General features: G+C 41.9%; 1 pseudogene; it reads left to right on the top strand.

The window, feature by feature from the left end:
• The window catches only part of LOC108705406, a 171991-nt pseudogene that overhangs the window by 102055 nt on the left and 45647 nt on the right, over positions 1–24289 (top strand).

Below are 24289 nucleotides of genomic sequence, written 5' to 3'. Positions count from 1 at the left end.
AAAATGAAAATTAATTTTTATTGAAATAAAAATGTCAGACCAAACTAGAATCCACGATTGGACCTTATTTATTGTAAAAAAAAAAAAAGCACGATTTAATAAAAATTTATTTTTATTGAAATAAAAATGTCAGACCAAACTAGAATCCACAATTGGACCTTATTTATTGTAAAAAAAAAAAAAAGCACGATTTAATTGGATAGGAGACAAACTCGATAAAATCAAGCGAAAATCCGAATCGTACTATTTTTTCAGATTTTTTTCCTGAATCACATGAATTTTTCGGACTTTTCCCCAAATAGTCAGAATTTTTGAGATTTTTACCTGAAATAGTCACATTTTCGGGCTCAATCCAGCACAGACCACAAATAGGATAAGGGCCTCTCCAATTGACTTATATATACAACTTTGCCAGGTCTGAGATGGTGGATTTTTGGATTCAAACATTTTCAATCCTCGGGGTATAATAAATCTCGAAAAATTCAAGTTTTTATTTTCACTAAAATTTTGGATTTTACAGTAAGAAAAACTCGAATTTTTGGAGTTTTTTGCATTTGGACTTTAATAAATAACCCCAAAATGTATAATCTTTGCTTTGTGTGTGAGCCAGGTTTGACAGGCCTTACTGTAATTTATGAATTATTTTTTTCTGCAACATTCCTTGGTTGCATTTTGGTCTATTTAAGTTTATTCAGCTAATAATAAAGAAAACAACTTTACATCACAGTAGAGTAATGATTTAATGGGGTTCTGAAAGGAAAGCACTGTTAGTGATAATTGCTAAGCCAGGAGATGAATGACTTTCTGTGCACAATTCTTTCAATGAATTCACCCTGGAATAGACTCTAGGAGCTGTGATGGCTGCACTGGGTTATAAATAACAAAGTTCAGGGGCACATAACATAATGCAGTAGACATGGTGCCTGGAGTGGGGGAATGTAATTGTATTTACAGCAACACTGTGGTCTCATCAATATTCCTCTAAACACAATAACAGCTTGTCATGGTATATTATTTAGCAGCATTAGAAATCACTTAACCAGATGATAAAAAACCTAATAAAACACATTATTTTCTAAATGCTGTACATGTTAAGAAAATCTCCATTATTGATTGACTGGGAACGATGAGTGAAATTCTAAAAAGTCTTTTGGAAATTCAGTGGCATTTACCACTTAGACCTTTAGCAAACCCAGCATTGTAACACCTGGGCTATTAGCTGTAATGGTGTTCTAAACATTCTCACGCAAAAACTTTTTCACCATGTTTTAAATGTCAGCTCTTGGAGCCAGCCAAGCCCTGGAGTGATGGGGTAGGTCTAGTCTCCACCAGATGAGCTCTCCAAAATGCAGCCCTCGGCAAGCAATCTCATACAGATGATGGGAAAGTTATATTGCTTGAACATGGTCACAGTTATAAAATAATTATTCAGATATTTTCAGACCGTTTACGGAAAATTAAAGAGGGAATATAATTAAAAATGCAAACAATTTTTGAAAATCGAATTTTTGCGAATGTTTACCGCTGCTCGCAATGTAAAATAATTGACTGGCGAATAACATTGCTCATTATCACTAAGCAAAGGTTAGCGTCAAAACCTGCTCTGGAGTTTTTTTTAAATATTTTTCCGCATAAAATCGCCATTGGAACATTTTATTACATACGCTATACATTTTTTCGAGGAAGTCGTTGAGACACCGGTCAAAAAGGTCACAAACAATCTTGGTTGCTAGTGTTCGCAATGGTCTTGGCAAACTTTTTTTGCATTCCCCCAAAAGACTTTTTTTTTTTAATGTACACTATTTATTCATATTCGCGTAAAGCTGCGGCGTAAGCGCAGTGGAGCTCATGAGCGCCATCTTCTGGCTCTTCTTCGGGAAGTGAACCCCGTATTGGTGCAGGCACAGTTGGAGCAGTCTTCTGGTTTGTAGAAACTGTGCATGCACCAAAAGTGCCGGAAATTGCCAAAGTGGAGGAAGAGGACCCGAAGAATACAGAAGAGCCGGAAGATGGCGCCCATGAGCTCTGCTGCACTTACTCTGCACCTATTCTTAAGTAATGAATTAAGGACTCTTTCAGGGGAGAGGGGGACTATGTAGGGTAGTGGGTATGGGGTTTTATTGGGGACTTTAGTTCTCCTTTAGAAACAGCTGCATGTGTAGCCATGATAATTAAGAGTTTTGCTCTGTGTTACTATATGCATCTTTACTTCCAGAATTCAGATGTTTCCTTTTCTCTTGACAGGACCGTGCGTACTTGGGATGTCTCCAATGAGAAGAAGCACAAGAGTGTATTTAAACCAAGATCTATGCAAGGAAAACGGGTGATCCCAACTTGCTGCACCTACAACAGAGACGGCAAATTCATTGCAGCCGGGTGCCAAGATGGATCCATTCAGATTTGGGATCGTAATATGAGTGTAAGTAAAGACACCACTCGAGTGAGCTGGGAAATGTTTTCAGGATTCATTTGCAAGTCTACTTGCTTTAGACTTAGCACTAATTGTTACCATACATCAACTGTGTTTACTGGAACACAAGTGCAAAAATACTTCTTGCTTTTGTTGCGCAATGATCATTGTTTGTGACGGTTTAATGACTCGGAGGAGACCTCTCCTTCATGCAATGACTTGCTATAGAGTCCTGTGAGGATTCGGGTCTGCGTTCTTGCCGGCGCAGGCGCGGGCGCGTTGGCGCGCGTCGGCGCGTGACGACGGGCGCTGGCGACGGTCGCGGGCGCGGAGGCGCCGGCGACGGTCGCCGACGCAAAGACGCGGACACGAACGCCTGAGACGAACGTGACGTCAGCACGGCGACGCCGGCGGAATGACGCCAGTTGGCGCCAAATGGACATTATTTAACCCTGGTTCTGATAGAGATGCATTGCCTGGTTATTAGGTTATCTAACTGAAACCCTAGCATCTCTTCCCTTGTGATTTCCTGTTGTTGACCTTCGCCTGTTCCCGGATTACGATTTCTGCTGCCTGTCTCGACCCTTCGGCCTGTCTCTCCGTTTACGAACCTTGCTGCCTGCCTTTGACCTCGGACCTCCTGACCACGACTCTGCCTAATCCTCTTGTACCTTGCTAATCGTCTCATTGGCTACTCTCCACAACCCTGCTCCCTGTTCCACTCCAGGTGGGTAGCGGTTGTTTGAGGCGCTTGTGGGTTCACTATCTACGGCTCAAGCTCCTTCTACGACTGGATTATACTGGTAAGCTTGACAGTATAACCAGGCCAAGATGGATCCAGCTGAGGGAGCGTCTCCATTTGCCGTTTTGACCCAGCAGCTGTCCTCCCTTACGCAAGCAGTTCGGGAGTTGCAAAGTGGCTATTCACAGTTGCAGGAGCATATCAGAGCTCATCCGCCAGCTGTCCTTCCTTCCACGGCCGCTCCTCCTCCAGCTCCTACAGAGGTTCAAGTGATCACCTCGGAAATCTCCGAACCTAAAGTTGCCTTCCCGGAAAAGTTCGCTGGGGATCGGAAGGTGTTCCGGAACTTCAGGAGCAACTGTAAGTTATTATTTTCTCTAAAACCCCACACGTATCCCACTGAGCAAGTCCGGGTTGGGGTCATCATTTCTTTTCTCACGGGTGAACCACAGACCTGGGCATTCCGCCTCATGGATCGCCAAAGTCCTGTGCTAACCTCGGTGGATTCCTTTTTTGATGCAATGGCGGTTATCTTCGACGATCCTCACAGAGCCACCACTGCTGAGGCTGCCCTGCGCGCTCTGAAGCAAGGGGACCGTCCTGCGGAAGATTATACGCTGGAATTCCGGCAATGGGCGGATGATACGGAGTGGAACCCAGCTGCTTTAAAAAATCAGTTCCGTTTTGGACTTTCTTCTGAGCTAAAGAATGAGTTAGCTCGTACGGGCATCCCTGATAGCTTGGAAGATCTCATTCTCATCTCCATACAACTAGATCGAAGGCTCAGGGAACGCCGGGAAGAAGAAAAAGCCGAGAAAGCAGGTCTTCTTCCTCAGACTTGGTTGTTACCATCCCCTCCTCCTCCTGTCCGAATGCCCTCTATAAGTTCTCCGGTTCCTTCTTCGTCCACCTTCAACGTGGTTCCAGAGCCCATGCAGATTGGTGCTATCAGGTCTGCATTAACACCTGAGGAGCGCATTAGACGTCGCAGACTTAACCTCTGCCTCTATTGCGGACAAGCTGGTCATCTGCTTCGTGGTTGCCCGACCCGTCCAACGGGTAAGAGGATTTTTGAAAAAGACTTTTCTGGGTGTCATGTTCCTGTGCCTCTCCTGACTATCTCCTTGTCTTTACAGTGGGGAGACAAGAGGGTCGAACTCCAAGCAATCCTTGACTCTGGGGCAAGCGGTTGTTTCTTGGACAATAGAGTGGCGTTACAATTCCAGATTCCGCTCCAGTCTAAGAAGAACCCTATAGCTCTTCGTGTGGCAGATGGTTCTCTGATTACTTCTGGCCCTGTGGTGCAAGAGACTATCTCACTTCTCGTTTTGTTAAATAAAGGGCATGCTGAATTCATGAATTTCGATGTGGTTTCTTCTCCTTTGTTCCCTATCATCCTGGGATTACCGTGGCTGCAGAAACACAATCCGTCTATCAACTGGGCTACCGGTGAAGTAACTTTTCTTTCTAACTTTTGTCGTTCCCAATGCCTCCTCCCTTCTAATGTTGTGTGCTCTTTATCTCCTGTATCCGAGACCCAAAATCTTCTTCCTCAGGCATATTGGGAATTTTTGGACGTCTTCAATAAAAAAGGGGCCGACAGGTTACCTCCTCATCGTATTTATGATTGTCCTATTAACCTTCTTCCAGGGGCTCAAATTCCTTTCGGACGAGTGTACCCATTATCTGAGTCTGAACTTTCGGAGCTTCGTTCTTATTTGGATGAAGGTTTTATTAGGCAGTCTTCTTCTCCAGCAGGAGCTGGAATTTTCTTCGTTGAAAAGAAGGATCATTCTTTAAGGCCGTGTATTGACTACCGGGATCTGAACAAAATTACAGTCAAGAATCGGTACCCACTTCCTCTCATTCCAGAACTTTTCCAACGCCTGGCTGAGGCTAAAAAATTTTCCAAATTGGATCTTCGGGGTGCATATAATCTAGTCCGAATAAGGGAAGGGGATGAATGGAAGACGGCCTTTCGCACTCGTTACGGACACTTTGAATATTTGGTCATGCCCTTTGGTCTTTGTAACGCCCCTGCAACTTTTCAGCACTTCGTCAATGATGTCTTCAGGGACTTTCTTGATATTTTCGTCATTATTTATCTAGACGACATTCTCATTTTTTCTAATTCTTTGGAAGAGCACAGGGTACATTTGAAGAAGGTCCTGACTCGCCTACGCACTCATCAGCTTTATGCCAAGATCGAAAAATGTGTGTTTGAACAAACCTCTGTAGATTTTTTGGGTTTCTTCGTTTCTCCTCAGGGGATTCAGATGGACTCCAGGAAGATTTCTGCAATTCTTGATTGGCCGATTCCATCATCTAAAAAAGCTGTCCAACGTTTCATCGGTTTTGCAAATTTTTACAGGAAATTTATTAAGAACTTTTCTCAAGTCATTCTTCCAATCACTGAGCTGACTCGTAGTAATCAAAAATTTTGTTGGTCATCTCAGGCTCAGAGGGCTTTTGAGGAACTGAAGAAACTTTTCACTTCTGGTCCAATTCTTCACCATCCAGATGTTTCTCTTCCTTTCACCTTGGAAGTTGACGCCTCGGAACTCGCAGTAGGCGCTGTCCTGTCACAGAGAACTGGGGTTCAAGACGATCTTCATCCTGTTGCTTTTTTTTCCCGTAAATTGGCCAAAAGCGAGTGTAACTATGATGTAGCTGACCGTGAATTACTTGCTATTAAGCTGGCGCTGGAAGAGTGGAGGTATCTTCTTGAAGGATCTAAACATCCAATTCTTATTTTTACAGATCATAGAAATCTGGAGTATCTACGCTCTGCTAAAAGGTTGAGACCTAGACAAGCAAGGTGGGCTTTGTTCTTCATGCGATTTAATTTTCATCTTACTTATCGACCTGGGTCAAAGAATGTTAAGGCAGATGCCTTATCCCGAATGTTCTCTCCTGAAGATGAGGTTCCTCTGGTTCCTGAGACGATTTTAAGCTCTGATAATTTCCTCTTGTTGCAGTCTACTTTGGTAGATGGAATTAAAGATGCATCTTTAACCGTTTCCGAATCGTCACTTGTTCCCAAGGATGGGTTTCTTCTTCATCAAGGCAAGATTTTTGTTCCTGAACAAATGCGTCTAGAGGTCCTTAAGAAAATTCATGACTCCAAGCTGGCGGGTCATCCAGGTGTCAAAAAGACTATCATTCTGGCCAAGAGATTGTTTTGGTGGCCTGGGATGGCTAAAGACTGTTTCAAGTTTGTCTCGTCATGTGAGGTTTGCACCAGATCCAAGGACTCTCATTCTAGACCTATTGGCCTTCTTCAACCTTTACCAGTGCCTTCTCGTCCGTGGGGGTCAGTTTCTTTGGACTTTATTTCAGAGTTACCATCACGTGATTGTTCCACCATTGCTGTTTTTGTTGACCGTCTAACCAAGATGGCTCATTTTAAGGCTTTACTAAGACTTCCTTCTGCCTCTGAGACTGCTGATACCTTTATTAAGGAAGTAGTAAGGCTCCATGGTCTTCCTGATGAGGTGGTGTCCGATCGAGGTCCACAGTTCACATCGCAGTTTTGGAAATCTTTGTGTGGAGCACTCAAGATTTCGGTGTCCCTGTCTTCCGCTTTTCATCCCCAATCCAATGGCCAGACCGAGCGAACCAACCAGACCCTGGAGCAGTATTTAAGATGTTATTCCTCGTACCTCCAAGATGACTGGGTTAATCTGCTTCCTCTTGCGGAGTTCGCTTACAACAATGCTCATCATTCTTCCATCCGACAATCCCCTTTCTTCGCAAACTATGGTCTTCATCCAGTCACCTTTCCCTCTGCCATTGTTTCTGATATTTTGGTTCCTGCAGTTAAGGACCGATTAACTTTCTTATCTAATAATTTTCAGAAACTTCAAGAGAACATGAAGCGGGCTCAACAAGGTTTCAAAGTTTATGCTGATCGAGGACGAAGAGGGGATCCAAAATTCAAGGTGGGTGACCTGGTGTGGTTGTCAACTGTTAACCTCAAGCTTTCCTGTCCCAGTAGGAAGTTGGGTCAACGGTTCTTGGGCCCTTTTCCCATCATTCGTCAAATCAATGCCGTGGCGTTCCAGCTTAAACTTCCGGCATCCTGGCACATTCATCCAGTATTTCATACAGCACTTTTGAAACCGGCCTCAACGTTTCGATTTCCTGGACGTACGGTTCCTCCTCCGCTTCCTGTCGTTGTGGATGGTCAGGAAGAATTCGAGGTTGAAGAGATCCTGGATTCCAGGTTGAGAGGTAAACGTCTTCAGTACCTAGTTAAGTGGAAAGGCTTTGGTCCGGAAGAGAATTCGTGGGAACCAGTGTCTAACATTCACGCCTCCGATTTGTTGAAAAAATTCCATGGAACCTATCCTGGTAAACCTTCTGGTGGTCGCGTCCTGAGGCCGCTCCTTGATGGGGGGCAATGTGAGGATTCGGGTCTGCGTTCTTGCCGGCGCAGGCGCGGGCGCGTTGGCGCGCGTCGGCGCATGACGCCGGGCGCTGGCGATGGTCGCGGGAGCGGAGGCGCCGGTCGCCGACGCAAAGACACGGAAACGAACACCTGAGACGGACGTGACGTCAGCACGGCGACGCCGGCGGAATGACGCCAGTTGGCGCCAAATGGACATTATTTAAACCTGGTTCTGATAGAGATGCATTGCCTGGTTATTAGGTTATCTAACTGAAACCCTAGCATCTCTTCCATTGTGATTTCCTGTTGTTGACCTTCGCCTGTTCCCGGATTACGATTTCTGCTGCCTGTCTCGACCCTTCGGCCTGTCTCTCCGTTTACGAACCTTGCTGCCTGCCTTTGACCTCGGACCTCCTGACCATGACTCTGCCTAATCCTCTTGTACCTTGCTAATCGTCTCATTGGCTACTCTCCACAACCCTGCTCCCTGTTCCACTCCAGGTGGGTAGCGGTTGTGTGAGGCGCTTGTGGGTTCACTATCTACGGCTCAAGCTCCTTCTACGACTGGATTATACTGGTAAGCTTGACAGAGTCCAGTCCAGCTATTGGAAATATTAATTCAGTCCTATTGTAGCCCCATTGTGGAGATGCTGCCAGTATTTATCCTACATACTGTACAACCATATATTGGTTTGTGTTTGGAACAAGACAAAGCTCGGACATGGAACTTGGGGTCAACCCCAGCTCTACCGTATACAGTGCTATATCTGTGGGGCAGATTTATCAAAGGTCGAGGTGAAGTTTCAAAGTGAAAAACTTCAAATTTTAAGCTATTTTCGACTAGGGAATAGTCATACCTTCATTCGAATTTGAAAAAAATTTATAGGTCGAATTTTTTTGAAGTAAGTACTGTCTCTTTAAAACTTCGACTTCGACAATTTGCCACCTAAAAGCTGCCGAAGTGCTGTTTTAGCCTATGGGGGACCTCCTACAACCTGTATGGAGGCAACTGGGGGAGTTTGGGAGGCCGAAGGTCGAAGTTAGAAAAACTTTGAATCGAAGTACGATCGAAGTATGACGTACGAATTCGGCCCTCTTTGGCCCCCCAAAAAAATCGACCTCCATTTGATTGGTCTTTTTTTAACTTCGAACTTTGATAAATATGCCCCTGTGTGTTTACTCCTAAATTAAATGTTTTTTATGGTTTTTATATGCACAATTTTTGGATGTAAAATATCCTTTAAGATGGTTAAACTGGAAACCTTTCACCATTTTCTGCATTCCTTGACGGCAGCCAACTTGAAAATGCAATTAATTTTTTGTTCTCGCCGTCCTGAAGCATTCCACTCCTTCAGATGGCAGAGTTTTGGAATGGACACCTTGCCTGTTCTAGCAGGGAGATTATTTGCCAGCCAAGTATTAAGTATTTTTCTTATGTTTTTAGTCTTGGCACCTTTTGAATAATAAGAGGAGTAAAAAATGATATTCTTACATTAAAGGGCAGAGTTTTTGCTAAAAAAATATCTTTGAGATAATTACCAAACACACATATGCACAATCAAACATATAAAACATCATGTTAAAGGAACAGTTCAGTGTAAAAATAAAAACTAGGTAAATAGATTGGCTGTGTAAAATAAAACATGTTTCTAATATAGTTAGTTAGGCAAAAATGTAATGTATAAAGGCTGGAGTGACTGGATGTCTAACGTAACAGAACAGAACACTACTTCCTCTGAGTTAGTCACCGACTTTAAGGGGGGCCACATGGGACATAACTGTTCAGTGAGTTTTCAATTGATCCTCAGCATTCAGCTCAGATTCAAAAGTGACAGTTATGACCCATGTAACCCCCTTCAAGTCTCTGATTGGTTACTGCCTGGTAACCAATCAGTGGAAACCAAGTGAGCTGAAAAGCAGGAAGTAGTGTTCTGGCTATTATGTTATACATCCAGTCACTCCAGCCTTTATACATTATATTTTGGATAACTAACTATATTAGAAACATTTTTTATTTTACACAGCCTATCCATTTACCAAATTTTATTATTATACCAAACTATTCCCTTAAGGGGCTTTCCCTAGCCCTCTGTCTGGGCGTAACCAATCAGGTTCTTCCTTGGAGCCACTCCAATGTGAGGTGCCTTACGATGTGCAAATTCAAAACCTGGGCACATGGCTAACTGGACTACTTATCTGTGGCACATTCTTATTGCAAGTTATTCCCATCTTTCCTTTCAACTAAAGGAGGCACTGCCAGTTTCAAACTAAACTGTTATTCCTGTATATGATTCCAAAAATGGTTTGGAATATGAGGTGTTACTACTTTATTCTGATTATTTATTGGGCACTTCTGAAATGTGTTTGCTTATTCTAACCCTTGTGTCTTTATCTGGGGAAAGTGTAATTTATTAGCTGTAATATAAAATGTTCTGTATTTAATAAACATCTTCATGTCGTGCCATGTAGTTTACGTTGGACTCTCTGTCTTTATGAAGACTTTGTAGAATTATTAGAACAATTTGAAAGCATTTGCTCCTATAATAATGTTGAAATACAGATATGAATTCACTTATAATTATTATGATTATTATTATTGTTTGAAGTGGTGCTCTTTCTGTTGTAAATAGTCTCTTAAAGAACTAAAGCTACAGAGTTATGGCCAAACCTTACCAGATAGAGCTTGTAAGGTAAAGTGAGAGAACTGGATAGGCAACAGTGAGACATTTATGCAATCTATGGCATCCATTATCTGGAAACCCAATATCCAGAAATCTCCGAATTATGTAAAGGCTGTTTCCCATAAACTCCATTATAATCAAATAATCCAATTTTTAAAAAAATAATTTCTAGGGATGCACCGAATCCACTATTTTGGATTCGGCCAAACCCCCGAGAGGTTCGGCTGAAACTGAATCCTAATTTGCATATGCAAATTAGGGTGGGAAGGGGAAAACATTTTTACTTCCTTGTTTTGTGACAAAAAGTCACGCAATTTCCCTCCCTGCCACTAATTTGCATATGCAAATTCGGATTCGGTTCAGCCAGGCTGAAGGATTCGGCCGAATCCAGATCCTGCTGAAAAAGGCCGAATCCCGAACCTAATCCTGGATTCGGTGCATCCCTAATTATTTCCTTCTTCTGTGTAATAATAAAACAGTAGCCTGTACTTGATCCCAACTAAAATGTAATTAATCCATATTGGAGGTAAAACCAGTTTACATGATTTACTAGTAGACTTAAGGTATGAATATCCAAATCAAAGAAATATCTGTTAACCGGAATACCCCAGGTCCCCAGCATTCTGGATAGCAGGTCCCATACCTGTAGAACGGAATGTCCTTGCCATAGACCAGTTGAAGAGCTATAACATCCAAGCTTTTTGTTACTGCATTTTACTTTCTATAGGGCAGAGATTTTCAGACATTTGGGTTCATTTGTTTTCCCAAATTCTGTCAGGTCGACATAGTCCTATGAAAAGAAGACTGTAGTGGGTTACTGAACTATAGTTTCTGATAAACCTAAGACTGCAACTATTCCCTAACCCCCATAAGTGGACTTTGGCTCCGGCCCCATCAGTGAATTCAATGCCGGTACTTGTTTTAGGAATAAACACACTATCACAGAGCCACAACACTGTCTTACTGTTGTAGTAAGGTCACTACCAGGATACCTGGGAAAGTTCAGGATGGAGCTTATTTATGTCCCAGATTCCTAACAGAGTGGTTCTTGGACTGCTAGTCCAGCCCAAGTGTTTTGGGTATACCTGAGGCTACCTGGATAATTAAAGGAGAAGGTAAGCTACCGAAGCTGTTTTTTGCCAATAGATTATCCACAATAGTACAAGCTATAACTCTATATTTATTATGTAGAATGCTTTACCATACCTGAGTAAATAGCTCTGGAAGCTCTCTGTTTGTTTAGGATAGCAGCTGCCATATTATCTTGCTGGGACATCACTTCCTGCCTGAGTCTTTCCGAGTTCACTATTTGCTCTGGGCTCAGATTACAGCAGGGAGAAGAGGAGGGAGGGGGAGGTGGTTAGAGAAGCAAACTGAGCATGCTCAAGCCCTAGCCCTGGAGGTTTAAGCTGAAGGCAGGAAGTCTGATACAGAAGCCCATGTGTACACAATAGAAGGAAAGAAAGAAAGTAATGCTGCTCTGAGTCCTCTGTAAAAAAAAACACAGAGGACTCAGAGCAGCATTACTTTGAGTGTTTACTGGTGTATTTATATAGACCTTTTGTTTCAAAATGCCAAAATGCTCTCTGTTTGGGAGACAGTCATTAGGCCTACTCCTGGTTAGTTAGGAAAACTGACCTATGTTCGTTAGAAGCCCATTAAGTGGCAAGGATTTTATTTTGCACTGTTTATTTTGTGCTGTTTTAAACTGTAGAAAAGAGACTACACTCTCATGAGTTGTGATTGTGCCATGGGCTGCTACCTAATCCCTGATACTGTTTAAAATAACTTTTTTTTAATTTCCATTTTCAAGCTAGACTCTTGCTAATGGTTGCCTTAACATTGTCTTTGATGTTATTTTAGGTGGTTGAGATTGACAAAATCCACTAGTTTTGTAGTGAGACCAAAATTAAAAAAAGTCCTATGATGATGCCATAAAATGGGGAATTACCTGTGCCACCTTCCCTTATATGTACAGGTATGGGACCTGTTATCCAAAATGCATGGGACCTGTTATCCAAAATGCTTGGGACCTGGGATTTTCCAGACAACAGATCTTTATGTAATTTGGATCTCCATACCTTAAGTCTACTAGAAAATCATGTTAATAAACCCAACAGGCTGTTTTTGTTTACCATAAAAATTAATCATTAACTTAGTTTTGATGAAGTACAAGGTACTGTTTTATTAGTACAGGTATGAGATCCGTTATCCTGAAACCCATTAACCAGAATGATCCGAATTACGGAAAGGCCGTCTCCTATAGACTCCATTTTGTCCAAATAATCAAAATTTTTAAAAATGATTATCTTTTCCTTTGTAATAATAAAACAGTCGCTTGTACTTGATCCCAACTAAGATATAATTAATCCTTATTGGAGGCAAAACCAGCCTATTGGGTTTATTTAATGTTTACATGATTTTCTAGTAGAGTTAAGGTATGAAGATCCAAATTACAGAAAGATCTGAAAGCCCTAGGTCCTGAGAATTCTGGATAACAGGCCCCATACCTGTATATAAAAAAAAAGGAAATTATTTTTTAAAATTTGGTTTGGATAAATGGAGCCTAAGAGAGGTGGCCTTTCCATAACTCTGAACTTGCTCGATAAACGTTTTCCGGATAACTGATTCTATACCAACCCCTATATAAACCAAGCACCCCCTGTGTGCAAGTTAAATTTTAGCCATTCTTTGCATAGATCATCAATCTGGGAATCTAGTTCATTCTGATTTAAGGGACACCAAGCCCAAACATGTTCTTGCTAAATTGTACTTAATGTAGAGGAACACCTATTCTAAACGTTTGTTGTGTAATATATGACGAATTTAGAGTTGTTGCAGCTAGGACACCGACTGAAAACTGCTGGAAATTTGCAAAGGCACATTAGTTGGAGACCTTGGGTGGAAATCAGGAGAGCTTCAAAAAAGATTCACCTGCACGTTGTAGAGCTTTATAGAAGATGTCTCTTTATATTTATATGAGGTACATAGGGAACATTTTAAAGGAGATGTTCACTTTTACTTTGACTCTTAGTATAATGTAGAGAGTGGTATTCTGACACAATTTGCAATTGGTTTTCTCATTTGTGGTTTTTCAGTTATTTAGGTTTTTATTCAGCAGCTCTCCAGTTTGCAATTTCAGCAGTATGCTTGCTAGGGTCCAAATTCCCCTAGCAACCATGCATTGATTTGAATAAGAGACGGGAATATGAATAGGAGAGGACTGAATAGAAAGATTAAGAAAAAAATAACAATACGAGGCACATTAACCAAAAGTCGAAATTCGACCAAACGAAATGTAATGATAAAATCTAAAGGCAGGTTTTAGGTGGCAAACAGTCGAATTTGAATTCTTAAAGGGTCAGAGGATTATAAATCTCGAAAATCAAATTCGAATTTTTCCAAAAAATTTAACTCCCTAGTTTGCCTAAATATTTTTACAGTGAGAGCTGTGAACATGTGGAATACTTTCCCTGAATCAGTGGTACAGGCTGATACATTAGATAGCTTTAAGAAGGGGTTGGATGGTGTTTAGCAAGTGAGGGAATACAGGGTTATGGGAGATAGCTCATAGTACAAGTTGATCCAGGGACTGGTCCCATTGCCATTTTGGAGTCAGGAAGGATTTTTCCCCCTCTGAGGCAAATTGGAGAGGCTTCAGGTGGGGTTTAGGGATGTCGCGGACTGTTCGCCGGCGAACTTGTTCGCGCGAACATCGGCTGTTTGCGTCCGCCGCAAGTTCGCGAACGTCGCGCGATGTTCGCCAATAGGCGTTCGCGTCAAAATCGTTCGACCATTCGACCATTCGATCGCTAAAATCGAAGGATTTTCGTTCGAATCGAACGATCGAAGCCATTGGATTGAATGAAATCATTCGATCGAATGGCTTCGATCGTTCGATTCGAACGAAAATCCTTCGATCGAACGATTAAAATCCTTCGATCGTTCGAATCGAACGATTTTCGGATGTTCGAAGTTCGCGAACTGTTCGCATTTTTTGCCGGTGTTCGCGAACGGCGTTCGCGAACACATTATCGGCGGTTCGCTACATCCCTAGTGGGGTTTTTGCCTTCCTCTGGATCAACTGACATTTAGGCAGGTTAAAAAAAAGTTAAAAGGTTGAACTTGATGGACGTTTGTCTTTTTGTTCAACCTAACTTACTATGTTTTGACCTTAAAAAAAATTTGAATTTTCAGTTCGACCCTTGATAAATCTGCCGCTAAATGGGTAGGCTTAAGATGGCCATACACGGGCCGAGGCAGCAGTTTATTGGCCCGTGTCTGGGGCCCTCTGACGGGCTTCCCCGATCGATATCTGGCCGAAAGTCGGCCAGATGTTGATCGGACGGGACTAAAAATCCTGCTGGATAGCGGCTGCATCTGTTCGTTGATGCGGTCCCTCGATCCGACTGCCCGTTACCCATTGTTAGGATCCAATCGTTAGGCCCTAGGGCCCACGATCGGATCAGCCCGATATTGCCCACCTCAAGGTGGGCATATCGGGGAGAGATCCGCTCGTTTGGCAACATCGCCGAGCGAACGGATCTCTCCGTGTATGGGCACCTTTACAGAGCATTTGCTTTTTAGATGGGGTCAGTGATCCCCATTTGAAAGCTGGAAAGAGTCAGAAGAAAAAGGCAAATAATTCAAAAACTATAAAAATAAATAAATAATGACAACCAAATAAAAAGTTGTTTAGAATTAGCCATTATATACCATACTAAAAGTTAACTTAAAGGTAAACAACCCCTTTAAAAATGCACCACTTTAAAGTCATTGCATAAAGCCGTGAACACGTGAGCTCTGTGCTAGTCACCTGTGATCACCTCAGTGACCCCACTGCCTCAGTAGCCAAACACAGGAGCACTTTAGACCTTGCATAGATCAGATTGTAAGGGCACTACAGAAAAGCATATATTTCTTTTATAGTTTCTTAATGTACAATTAAAACAAGACATAGCAGGAGTCTTTACACCCAGATAATTGCTTGTAAAATTCACATAATATTCAGTCTTGTGATGAAAGGGATAGAGCTGCACTTCTCACACTTGAGACATGCAGATGTGTTACTAAGGAGATTTAATAATGACGTAATTCTATTTATTAACTGCTGTGATTAAACCTTTATGGAGCTGACCATGCCATGGTATTAATTGCCCACGCTACAGTGTCCGGCATGGCACAATGATGTCTTTAGGAAGCTTTAAAGGAACAGTTCAGTGAAAAATAAAAACTAGGTAAATAGATAGGCTGTGCAAAATAAAAAATGTATCTAATATAGTTAGTTAGCCAAAAATGTAATGTATAAAGGCTGGAGTGACTGGTTGTCTGATATAATAGCCAGAACACTACTTCCTGCTTTGCAATTCTTAGTAAAGGTGGCCATAGACACACAGATCCTATCGTACGAATCGAGGATTCGTACGATTTTCGGATCGTGTGTGGCGTGTGCCGTCATCTTTCGTCCGGCGGAGATTGGTCGATCGGTCAGATTTGATTTTGACCCGACCGATCCCGCCGGAGCCCATGGCACATCGAAATAGTATCGTTCGGCCATACGGCTGAACAATCAGATTACCCCCGATATAGCCATGCTCATTAATGGCATATCGGGGAAAGATCCGCTCGTTTGGCGATGTTGCCAAATGAGTGGATCTTTTGCATCTATGGCCACCTTTAGTCAGCGACTTTAAGGGTGCCCACATGGGACATAACTGTTCAGTGAGTTTGCAATTGATCCTCAGCATTCAGCTCAGATTCAAAAGCAACAGTTATGACCCATGTGTCCCTCCCTCAAGTCATTGATTGGTAACTGCCTGGTAACCAATCAGTGGAAAGCAAGAGAGCTGAAAAGCAGGAAGTAGTGTTCTGGCTATTATGTTGCACATCCAGTCACTCCAGCCTTTATACATTACATTTTTGGCTAACTAACTATATTAGAAACATTGTTTATGTTGCATAGCCTATCTATTTACCTAGTTTTTATTTTTATACTGAACTGTTCCTTTAACATAAGTAGGTCATTGTTGCAGTATTTGCACTTACTGCTCCAGCTTCACAAGCTTGATGATTCATTGTCTGAGATTCCAGAGCCTAACATTAGTATTGATGCCATTATAAACAGAATAGTCTGTGTTTAATGTTCATGGGAGGGCAGAACAACTAGAAGCCCTCGTGTTGTGTACAGAAATGAAAACACTCTGCTGGAATGCCTTATGTTACAAACAATTTTGTTTTGAGCACATGTGCTGTTGTTGTATGATCCTACATGTCGGATAAGAGATCCAATAAATATTTTATTTGCTTTACCAAATTAATTCGTCGGTGAATTCCTCGACAAGTAGAACCCCTGAGCCAATTAATCATGCCTTCTTTGAAATTCTTTGATTTTTACAACGTTTTAACAAGAACTTTACAAATCAGAGTAAATTCTGGCATAAAGTAATGGAGGGAGATATGTTTGGCAGCCCTTCTCTGGCGGAACTCTGGTTTTCAGACTTTCCTATTAGGGGTTCTGGATGGGTACTTGGTAAGTCACAGTATTTTGATGAGCTAGTGTGGCATTATTGGGGACCAGCTTGTTTTGTCCAAGTCCTTGTTGTTCCCCTACTTATACTTCTGAACCTCTATCAGTCTATTCTCTGTAATACTAGAAGTCTACTGGAGTTGTTGGTATTGTTAGTAGTATTATGTGCTGTAGAGTTTCTGTTGGTTAGGGTAGTAATGGTAAGTGCCTAGTGAAAAGGTAGAACTAGTGTTTGAGTAAGCGAAGAGTAGGTGGGTTAGGAAGGTGGTCAAGTTTCTGAGGGCTAAGATAATTGGCTTGAATGAAAAGGTCAATTGTAAGTGATCGTTTGAAAGCATGGAAATTCTGGGAATGTTTTTGACACTGATATTGATTTCAGGAAGGAGAACAGAAGTAGAAGTTCTCTATTATCCAGGGGTTTTTTTTTTAAATCAATCTTGAGCTAGTTATAATCTATAATCTTGTGCTACACCCCTCAAAGATCTGTTAGCTTGAGCCACACCATTGTAAATTGCACAGGTCTTATCTGTTATGTGCTATGTAAACTGTGATTTTTTTCCAGCTTTGAATGGCTGCCCCCATTGCTACACAGCAGCTTGTACTTATCAACTATAGTTGTGTTTCTGAAGCAAACACACAGCTTTACCAGTGCATGGTAAAAGTCCATTATGTTAATGACTTTAAAACACTTACCGTATATACTCGAGTATAAGCCGAGTTTTTACAGCCCCCAAAATATGCTGAAAAACTCTACCTCGGCTTATACTCGGGTCAAGCGCAAAAACGATCGCCGGCGTCTAAGAATAGTCGCCACGTCCAAGAATATTCGCCGGTGCCTAAGAATAGTCGCCGGCGTCCAAGAATAGTCTCCAAGAATATTCACCGGCATCCAAGAATGGTCGCCGGCATCCAAAAACGAGACGCCGGCACCTCCATTGGGAGCAGAAACCCTCAATTTTTTGATTGAAACTTACCAGAAGCTGCTGCATTACTCACCCTAGGCTTATACTTGAGTCAATAAGCTTTCCCAGTATTTGGAGGTAAAATTAGGTACCTCGGCTTATACTCGGGATGGCTTATACTCGAGTATATACGGTATATATATATATATATATATATATATATATAATAATTTTTAGTTGTTACTGTTCCTTTAGGGCAGAGACAGACGCAAAGATTCAGGGAGATTTAGTCGCACGGCAACTAATCGCCTCTTTTTTGGGCGACTAATCTCCCCCCGGAAAAGCCTTCCCGCCGGCTACAATGTAAAACGCTGGAGAGCTTCGTTTTCCGAAGTTGGCCGAAGTTTCCCCGTGAAGCAACTTCGGAAAACGAAGCTCTTGAAGTGCCATCCCGCCGGCGATTTTGATTCTAGCCATCGGGAAGGCTTTTCAGGGAGATTAGTTGCCTGAAGAAGAGGCGATTATTAACTAAACTAAATCTCCCCAAATCTTCGCGTCTGTCTCTGCCCTTAATATACTAATGTATTTTCCATGTTGATTGAAATAAGTTAAGTACATAGAAGACATTTTATCACTGGAAAGCTCAAAAATATAAACCACGTCCTTAGGTAATTCTAACCCAGAATCAAAGTTAAACTACATAAACCAAAAACAATTGGAAAACTTAAAACAACTTATATATTAATTGAACCTGACATATAGCTGTAGAATAGCTGTTAAATACAGTCCAACATTACCTAAAGTCTTGCCAGATCCTCCTTCATAGAAGCTCTTTAATCTGATTTGATTATTTTCAGTGCTTGTTTTTAAAGTTATTAGGAGTCGGAGTCGGTACATTTTTGGCGACTCCGACCCCGGATACCCAAAATTGCTTCAGACTTCACGACTCTGGTTCGTCCTGAGACTCCTGAAACACATGTTCCTTTGCTTTACAATTATAAACAACAATTTACCCCAAGCTTTATAATCAGGTTGTTGCTTTTACACATTTCTACAAACCCATGCCACCTTTTTCTCTCAAGCTTTAGAATTCCAAACTACTTATTAGTCCAGGTTCTTTAATCCCTTGTTACTCAATGTCCCAGACATTATAATTACACACCACGCCTTCTTCAGGACTCTCTATTCTCAAGCCACTGTTTTTCTGAAGATTTAGATATTCACTTTATATCCAACACTTCACCTAGACCAATGGTTTTGCAGCTTCTAGGTTCTTTAGATTGGAACAAAGGTTATAGATGTATATATATTTCTACATTGTGGGAATATGTCCGTATAGAAAATTAATTGGATCTTTATTGGCTTGGGCCCAACTGTACAGGCATGGGATATGTTAATTGGAAGACAAATACAAGAGGTCCTCTGCACTCAACCCAGAGGACCTCTTGTATTTGTCTATATGTATTTTGTGGTCACAGCCTCATTGCACCCCCGCCCAATGTTTTTAAAAATGAGTGGTGAGCACAACTTTCCCTTGTTTGTTATGTTATCTGGAAACCATTTATCCAGGAAAGCTCCAAATTACGGTATGGCCATCTTGTATAGACTCCATTTTATCCAAATAATCCACATTTTTAAAAATGATTTCCTTTTTCTTTGTAAAGGTATAGGATCCTTTATTTGGAAACCTGTTATCCAAAAATCTCCGAATTACAGAAAGGTCATCTCCTATAGACCAAATAATCCAAAATTTTTTTTTTTTAAAAATTTCCATTTATTCTGTAATAATAAAACAGTACCTTGATCCCAACTAAGATATAATTAATCATTAATGGAAGCAAAGCCAGACTATTGGGTTTATCATGTTTAAATGATTTTCTAGTAGACTTAAGGTATGAAGATCCAAATTACGGAAAGATCTATTATCCTGAAAACCACAGGTCCCCAGCATTCTGGATAACAGGTCCCATACCACGTACTTTCTCCAAACTAAGATATCATGAATTCTAGGGATGCACTGAATCCAGGATTCGGTTCGGGATACGACCAGGATTCGGGCTTTTTCAGCAGGATTCGGCTGTATCCTTCTGCCTGGCCGAACCAAATCCGAATCCTAATTTGCATATGCAAATTAGTAACGGGGACAGAAATTACGCAACTTTTTGTCACAAAACAAAGAAGTAAAAAATGTTTGCCCCTTCCCACCCTTTCGGATTCTGTTCGGTATTCGGCCGAATCTTTTGCAGAGGATTCGGGGGTTCGGCCGAATCCAAAATAGGGGATTCGGGACATCCCTATTCATATTGAAAGCAAAGCTTGTTGGGTTTATTTAATGTTTAAATGATTTTTTACTAGACTTAAGGTATAAAGATCCAAATTACAGAAAGATATTTTAGCTGGAAAACCCCAGGTCCTGAGCATTCTGGATAACAGTTTAAGGTCCTCTGCCTAAATACTAAGGGGCAAATTCACTAAGATTCGTAGTTGCGCCAGCGTCCGATTCGCCGCACTTCACCAGGCGTATTTTCGCCAGCGCTATGCAAATTCACTAAAATCCGAAGTTGCGCTCAGGGGAAGCGTAAGGTTGCGAAGTTGCACTAGCAAAGCAAAGGCAAAGTTACGCTAGCGATGCTTAATTTGCATACGGCGCCAAATTGAAGTTAGAATGGAGGTATATGTAGCATCACTACACAAGCCTGGGAAACCTTCAAAACAGCAAATAAGATTTTTATTTTGCCCTACACATGTGCCCACTGTATAGTTAAGTTGCCATGAGTTAGGAAATGTAGGGGGGAAGGAGGGTAGCCCCAAAAAATTTTTCGATCTTTTTCAGCCTATCACCCATAAAAAAAGCGCCAGAGTTTTTTGGGACTTTTTAACATTTTTTGAAGCAATCCCTATCTACTCTATTTCACTTCGCCTGGTCTGAGGTGGCGAAGGAAGTCTGGCGTAAAAGGTAGCGCGCGTCAGTGAATTTGCGTAGTAGAATTTGCCAGACGTAAGGGTGCGAAGTTACACTTGCGAATTTACACCAGCGTCCGTTAGTGAATCAGCGAATTAACGAAAATGCGCTACGCTAGCGAATTAACGCTAGCGTTAGGCGCTTCTTCCTTTAGTGAATTTGCCCCTAAATTCTTCAGTAAGCTTTACTGCCATAGTTAATACCTGTTGTATGCTATTAACTTTGATTATTATTGTCATCAAAAGGGTCAAAAAACTCCCTGCATCTACAATTGTCTCTGTTGGACTGTGCCATGCCTACATATCGTTTGGATACGAAACACGTCAGGACTTCATGCTCTTACTGAAATAAAGCTGTCTTTTATCATACGGGTGGTTCCAGGAGTGCTTACCGGTTTTTCTTCGATTCCTCACTCACCCTCTGCTACGGGTTCGGGGCGATGCACCCAGGCCACTCCACATACTTGGTGAGTGCATTTCCCTATAAGCTTAAGAGAAGTTGAATATTGGGCTTTAACACAAGTGCGGGATCTGGGGTTTTGTACACCCGGGTCAAAAGTTTTTCAGGGTGAGCTCACAAAGTTTTTGAAGCTCTAACCGCAGTGTCACTTCTATTAACATCTTTTTAGATTAAAAGATTGTATTTTTAAATTTTCCCGTAGATAGAGACATAAATGAAGACTTGAGCCGCAAATCCTTTTTGAGTAAACTCTGTTGGACTGTGACCTTGATTTTTACCTCTTCATTCAATACTATATCATTCAGATATACCACACTTCATATTGTAGTTACTTGAATGTTGTCCAAGTTTGATGATCACGGTTTTAGCCTCCCAGTCCTATTGATACAGGAGGCCATTGATTTGCTATGGTTGTGCTCATTGGGGCTTTTCCACATTTTGCTGCACAGTATAGTAGAGTCCTGCAGCGGGTCAGGTACCCTCGGGTCACCCTAAGAAAAAGTGGGTACCCTGTGGGATGAGAGTAGGATTTTTGATTGCGGTATAGATGCGGGTCTGTGCAGGGTCGGACTGGGGGGTCCGGGGCCCACCTGGACTGTTGCCGAGGGCCCCCCTCCGGCCACCGGTCCCCCCCACTGTGACGCGCCGGCTCAGCAAGAAAGCCGCTCGGTGCGCATTCGCAACAGCGCCGCTTGGCGCGCATGCGCAGGCGGCGCTGCTCAGCGCCGATAATTTTTTTTTTTTTAAATATAAATATTTAGAGAGGGGTTCTGGCCCGGCGGGGGCCCATGAGGGTTGGGGCCCACCGGGTATTTTCCCGGTGTCCCGCCGGGCCAATCCGACACTGGGTCTGTGGGTTGTGGGTCTCGTCAGTATTTCTTATCTTATTTTATATTGTCTATATTTTACTATATCTGTAGAAATAAATCAAATCAACTGGACTTGCTTTTTCCTTTAAGGCGTTTTTTCTGTTGCTGCCCACTTTTGATGATGCCACTTCCGGGTTGCAGCAACAGCACTTCCTCTTTGATGGTGGTCTGTGGGTTGCGGATAAGGCAGTTGCGGGCTGGGTTAGGTAGTGGACCCAAGTGGGTAAATATGCGGGTGGCGGTAAGAGACGTGAGTTGCGGGTTTGTTTCGGGTCCGGATCTCATAAATTGGTTGCATGCAGGACTCTACAGTATAGTATTTCCCCCATTTTATGCAACTTAAAAGACATTAGTGTAATATTCCCTTTGGTTTGTTGCAAAAGAAGGCTGCCTTACTCTGTTCAAATGTCAAGCCTCTTATGGTCTTTTAATATATTGTGCATGCTTTTATTAAAGGCAAACCTAATCTCATCAGTTATGTCATCAGCATCAGGAGGATTTAGAGTGCATCTCTATCTGTACTAGTTTAATCACAAGATTGCTTCCTAATGTCTCCTTTGTGCCGAAAGACAAAGAGATAGAAAACAATTATACCTTTGTGGTTGTTCAGAAGACAACTGCCTAATTACTTCTTTGGGCGAGTAGGAAGCATTTAATACATTTAACCAAACAAACTTTCATTCATTTTACAAAGTGACGACATGGGATTGTAGAACATAGAAATTCCAAGATTAATATTTTCCTCTGGTTAAGTGCTCATCATGCAAGCAAAGTGCACCAGGTTATTCCTACAGGTATATTGCGATGGTAAATATCGTAAAGATGTAAAGGTACTTCTATAAATTGTATCAATTCGTTAGCGACCGCTTCGCCCACTTTGCAAAACTCCGCCAGGCGTAAATTCGCTAGGACAACGCTAATTCCCTAAAATGTGAAGTTACGTTCAGGTCGCCGAATGCTGGCGAAGTTGTGCTGGCGTAACTTTGGCAAGCAAAGTGAAATTGCGCTAGCGTTGGCTTATTTGCATACAGAGGGAAGTGAAAGTTGAATGGACGTATATGTTGCAGCAAAAATATTACATTACACAAGTTCAGGGAACCTTAATAAAATAAAATGAGTTGTTATAATGCCCTATTATTATTATTATTATTAACATGTATTTATATAGCTCCAACATATTGCGTAGCACTGTACATGTGCCATATGGAAATGTAGGGGGTTACCCAAAACAAATTTTACGGTCTTTTGCAAGCTATCACTCAGAAAAAAGGAAAATACGCCAGCGTTTTTTTGGGACTTAGAAAATTGAGGAAGTCCTATGCACTCCATTGCACTTTGCCTGGTCTGAGGCGGTGAAGGCAAATCTGGCACAAGAGGTAACGTTCAGTAAAATCCTCTTATTACTGAATTTGCGGAGTTATGTCCGTTCGCCAGAGCGAAAATTCGACCTGCCATTAGAGTGCAAAGCAACGCTAGCGTCTATCTCCTTCCCTAATGAAGTGACGCCTGCGTCCACTAGGGAATTGGCGAAGTTCCAAAATGACGTCACGCTGGCGAATTTTCAGTAGCGTTAGTCACTTTGCCCCTTTAGGGAATCTGCCCCAGAGTCTTCCAGGCGACAAATCTCCTCTTCTTCGGGCGACTAATCTCCCCGAACTGCATTCCCACCGGATAGAATGTAAATCACCGGCGGTATGGCACTCGCTTTGTTTTCCAAAGTTGCCCGAAGTTGCCTCATGAAGAAACTTCGGGCGACTTTGGAAAACAAAGTGCTCCGAGTGCCATCCCGCCAGTGATTTAGATTCTAGCCGGTGGGAAGGCAGTTCTGGGAGATTAGTCGCCCGGCCACAAACCGCCTCTTCTTCGGGCGACTGATCTCCCCAAACTGCCTTCCCGCCGGCTAGAATCTCCCTGAATCTCCACGTCTGTCTCTGCCCTTACACTGTGCATCCATATAAAGCTTTATAAATTTACTTTTATCTTTTTTTTTTTTTTAATTTTGTGCTTTGCCCTTTTTAATAAATACAGTCATATTCCTTTAAGCCCCTAAACCAACTTTTATTAATTTATGAGAGACTAGTGTCCTATTAAACCCTCCAATTGGTAATATAAGGCAATGTGCTGACTTCATCTAAGCCAGGGAACCCCCGGCACCCTAATACAGGTATGGGATCTATTATCTAGAATGCTTGGGACCTGGGGTTTTCTGGATAAGGGACCTTTCTATAATCTGGATTGTCATACTTTTAAGATACTAAAATAATATTTAAACATTTAATAAACTCAATAGGATTGTTCTGCCTCTAGGAAGGATTAATTGTATTTTAGTGAGGATCAAGAACAAGGTA

This window comes from Xenopus laevis, chromosome 1S (genome assembly GCF_017654675.1).
Source record: "Xenopus laevis strain J_2021 chromosome 1S, Xenopus_laevis_v10.1, whole genome shotgun sequence".
Taxonomy (NCBI): Eukaryota; Metazoa; Chordata; class Amphibia; order Anura; family Pipidae; genus Xenopus; species Xenopus laevis.
This window is presented reverse-complemented; position numbering and strand designations above follow the sequence as displayed.